Source organism: Syngnathus floridae, chromosome 11 (genome assembly GCF_059516105.1).
Source record: "Syngnathus floridae isolate MCC-2025c chromosome 11, RoL_Sflo_1.0, whole genome shotgun sequence".
Taxonomy (NCBI): domain Eukaryota; kingdom Metazoa; phylum Chordata; class Actinopteri; order Syngnathiformes; family Syngnathidae; genus Syngnathus; species Syngnathus floridae.
Genome location: NC_142423.1, coordinates 32547 through 37547, shown reverse-complemented (window position 1 = coordinate 37547; position 5001 = coordinate 32547). Strand labels below are relative to the sequence as shown.

General features: G+C 36.3%; 1 long non-coding RNA gene across 1 annotated transcript; it reads right to left on the bottom strand.

Moving 5' to 3' along the window:
* Positions 1-2620: 2620 nt before the first annotated feature.
* Positions 2621-4608, bottom strand: LOC148390196 (uncharacterized). Its single transcript, XR_015861177.1, has 3 exons — positions 4446-4608; positions 4245-4322; positions 2621-2680 (listed from the first exon to the last, which is right to left on the bottom strand). It is a non-coding gene; the product is annotated as an uncharacterized LOC148390196 (long non-coding RNA).
* Between the last annotated feature and the right edge of the window lie 393 nt (positions 4609-5001).

Genomic DNA, 5001 nt, shown 5'->3' with positions numbered 1-5001 from the left:
TTCAGTGCGGGATGGTGTCTTTCAGTGCGGCATGGTGTCGTTCAGTGCGGCATGGTGTCTTTCAGTGCGGCATGGTGTCGTTCAGTGAGGCATGGTGTTGTTCAGTGCGGCATGGTGTTGTTTAGTGCGGCATGGTGTTGTTCAGTGCGGGATGGTGTTGTTCAGTGTGGCATGGTGTTCAGTGCGGCATGGTGTTGTTCAGTGCGGTATCGTGTTGTTCAGTGCGGTATCGTGTTTCTCAGTGCGGTATCGTGTTTTTCAGTGCAGTATCGTTGTGTTGTTCGTATTGTGTTTAACACTTAGCCTCTAACACTTAGCCTCTAACACTTAGCCTCTAGCATCTAGAAGGTAAATAAATAGGAAGGAAGGACTCACCGGTGACGTCTTCGCCCACGTCCAAGCGTTGTACTTTGTATTTTCATCCTTCTGACAGTGGAAAACATAGCCAACAAACACCGTGGAACCTAAACGAATGAAAGAAAACTATCATTTGGCCACAACCAACATTCACAGATACAACACAATGTGACGTGCGGGGTTGAGGTTAAAGGTTGAGTGCAGGGCCCTCGTTTTAAACTACTTTTTTGAAAAGGATTGGGAACAAGTAAGACGTATTTAATTTATTTAATGGGAAGTAGTAAGAGCTATTGAATTTAATCTATGTATTATATTCTATTGTATTGTATTCTGTTGTATTCTTTTGGATTGTATTCACACTAACCCCACTAAAACTTCAGCCCACAAAAACTCGCCTCTGGCGCCTAGCCTCTGGCACTTAGCCTCTAACACTTAGCCTTTAACACTTAGCCTTTAACACTTAGCCTTTAACACTTAGCCTAGAAGGTGAATAAATAGGGTTAAAGGTTGAGTGAAGGGACCTCGTTTTAAACTACTTTTTTGTAAAGGAGTGGGAACAAGTAAGACGTATTTAATTTATTTAATGGGAAGTAGTAAGACTTATTAAATTTATTTAATCTACTTTTCTTCCCAGGCAAAATTTGATGTGCTGCAATTCCAAATTTCCAAAGTGAATGAAGGAATGAAGTCCTTTAAATTATGATTTTGTATAAATACTAGGCATTAACACAAAATCGACGGCACAAAATGGGCAGACTTTACTTGTTTGAAAAGGACTGGTTACAAGACAGACTTTTTTAATTTATTTAATGGGAAGAAGACTTATTTAGTTTAATTGATCTATTTTTGTTCCCTGCCAAAATTCGATTTGCTGCAATTCCAAATTTCCAAAGTGAATGAAGGAAAGAAGTCGTTTAAATTATGATTTTGTTTAAATACTAGGCATAGACACAAAATCTACGGCACAAAATGGGCAGACTTTACTTGTTTGAAGAGGACTGGTTACAAGACAGACTTTTCTGATTTATTTAATGGGAAGAAGACTTATTTAGTTTATTTAATCTATTTTTGTTCCCTGGCAAAATTGGATTTGCTGAAATTGTATTTTGCCAAATCTTGCCTTGAGACCTGATAGGAAGTATTAAACGCTTAGTTAAATCAATACAAGTTGGTAATAAGAGCGAGTAATGTTGGTTGAACCGATGAATGAAGGTTGAAAGCAATTTAAATTATGACTTTGTATAAATACTAGATATTAACAGAACATCTACTGCGCGAAATGGGCAGAGTTTACTTGTTTGAGAAGGAGTGGCTTATTCAAAACTAAGATTTATTTAATCTGTTTGTTCCCAGGCAAAATTGGATGTGATGCAATTCCAAATTTCACCACATGATGGTGCCCAATTTTGACTTCATAGGACATATTAAACACTTAGCTTGTTATTATGTTCAAGGTAATCAGATTTGTTTATTATTCTAATGGCCTCTTCAAAACTATTCTGGATTACTACTTTGGATCTATTCTACATTACTTGGCAACAACATACTCTGTAACAGATTAGGCAGTATAATCATATCTGTTAACTTGAGAGTGCCCACACTCAATCTACTTATCGTGATGTTTTAAATCAATTACTGTTAGACATTATTTGTCTGATAATCTACCAAATCTTTGAATTGAAGAATTTGTGATTTAATTAATAGCTTGTTGTTATGTTAAGGGTAATCAGACTTGTATATAATTCTAATGGCCTTCTTTTGAAAACTATTCTGAATTACAACTTTGGATCTTATATTACTTTGCAACAATCTACTCCGTGACAGATTAGGCAGTATAATCACATATGTTAACTTCAGTGCCCACACTGTATTTATTTATGGTTATTTGTTAAATCAAGTACTGTTAGACATGAAATAGGAAGTGTTTAACATAAATGTTATGGCTACTCACCATTGTAGCTCGCTCCTGGTCAATGATACGAGCCTCTTCTTGCAGTGGAAAACTTGCAGCCAACAAACACCGTGGAACCTAAAGGAATGAAATTAAACATTAACATTTCGCCTCGACCAATTTTCACACGTACAACGCAACGCGGCTACACTTCTGCTATTACAAACGTAAATCTCCTTAAACACAATGAGTGTTACTTACCGTGTACGCTCTAGACGGTCCAGTTGCAAGCAGAAAATAAAGATATTTCTGTTGATAATCGTCGCTGCTCAGTGGCTCACGGCCATCGCGCCAACAGATTTGAATTTTGGCGGAGGTTCGGGCAATTACGTCATATCCACGGCACATGACTGCGACGTAATACCCGCTTATCTGAAACGGCAGTTAAAAGTAGAGTTACATCAAGTTTTCTTGGAACCTAAACGAATGAAAGAAAACTATCATTTGGCCACAACCAACATTCACAGATACAACACAACGTGCGGGGTTGGGGTTAAAGATTGAGTGAAGGGCCCTCGTTTTAAACTACTGTTTTGAAAAGGAGTGGGAACAAGTAAGACGTATTTAATTTATTTAATGGGAAGTAGTAAGACTTATTAAATTTATTTAATCTACTTTTCTTCCCAGGCAAAATTTGATGTGCTGCAATTCCAAATTTCCAAAGTGAATGAAGGAATGAAGTCCTTTAAATTATGATTTTGTATAAATACTAGGCATTAACACAAAATCGACGGCACAAAATGGGCAGACTTTACTTGTTTGAAAAGGACTGGTTACAAGACAGACTTTTTTAATTTATTTAATGGGAAGAAGACTTATTTAGTTTAATTGATCTATTTTTGTTCCCTGCCAAAATTCGATTTGCTGCAATTCCAAATTTCCAAAGTGAATGAAGGAAAGAAGTCGTTTAAATTATGATTTTGTTTAAATACTAGGCATAGACACAAAATCTACGGCACAAAATGGGCAGACTTTACTTGTTTGAAGAGGACTGGTTACAAGACAGACTTTTCTGATTTATTTAATGGGAAGAGGACTTATTTAGTTTATTTAATCTATTTTTGTTCCCTGGCAAAATTGGATTTGCTGAAATTGTATTTTGCCAAATCTCGATTTGAGACCTGATAGGAAGTATTAAACGCTTAGTTAAATCAATACAAGTTGGTAATAAGAGCGAGTAATGTTGGTTGAACCGATGAATGAAGGTTGAAAGCAATTTAAATTATGACTTTGTATAAATACTAGATATTAACAGAACATCTACTGCGCAAAATGGGCAGAGTTTACTTGTTTGAGAAGGAGTGGCTTATTCAAAACTAAGATTTATGTAATCTGTTTGTTCCCAGGCAAAATTGGATGTGATGCAATTCCAAATTTCACCACATGATGGTGCCCAATTTTGACTTCATAGGACATATTAAACACTTAGCTTGTTATTATGTTCAAGGTAATCAGATTTGTTTATCATTCTAATGGCCTCTTCAAAACTATTCTGGATTACTACTTTGGATCTATTCTACATTACTTGGCAACAACATACTCTGTAACAGATTAGGCAGTATAATCACATATGTTAACTTGAGAGTGCCCACACTCAATCTACTTATCGTGATGTGTTAAATCAATTACTGTTAGACATTATTTGTCTGATAATCTACCAAATCTTTGAATTGAAGAATTTGTGATTTAATTAATAGCTTGTTCAGGGTAATCAGACTTGTATATAATTCTAATGGCCTTCTTTTGAAAACTATTCTGAATTACAACTTTGGATCTTATATTACTTTGCAACAATCTACTCCGTGACAGATTAGGCAGTATAATCACATATGTTAACTTCAGTGCCCACACTGTATTTATTTATGGTTATTTGTTAAATCAAGTACTGTTAGACATGAAATAGGAAGTGTTTAACATAAATGTTATGGCTACTCACCATTGTAGCTCGCTCCTGGTCAATGATACGAGCCTCTTCTTGCAGTGGAAAACTTGCAGCCAACAAACACCATGGAACCTAAAGGAATGAAATTAAACATTAACATTTCGCCTCGACCAATTTTCACACGTACAACGCAACGCGGCTACACTTCTGCTATTACAAACGTAAATCTCCTTAAACACAATGAGTGTTACTTACCGTGTACGCTCTAGACGGTCCAGTTGCAAGCAGAAAATAAAGATATTTCTGTTGATAATCGTCGCTGCTCAGTGGCTCACGGCCATCGCGCCAACAGATTTGAATTTTGGCGGAGGTTCGGGCAATTACGTCATATCCGCGGCATTTGACTGCGACGTAATACCCGCTTATCTGAAACGGCAGTTAAAAGTAGAGTTACATCAAGTTTTCTTGGAACCTAAACGAATGAAAGAAAACTATCATTTGGCCACAACCAACATTCACAGATACAACACAACGTGCGGGGTTGAGGTTAAAGATTGAGTGAAGGGCCCTCGTTTTAAACTACTGTTTTGAAAAGGAGTGGGAACAAGTAAGACGTATTTAATTTATTTAATGGGAAGTAGTAAGACTTATTAAATTTATTTAATCTACTTTTCTTCCCAGGCAAAATTTGATGTGCTGCAATTCCAAATTTCCAAAGTGAATGAAGGAATGAAGTCCTTTAAATTATGATTTTGTATAAATACTAGGCATTAACACAAAATCGACGGCACAAAATGGGCAGACTTTACTT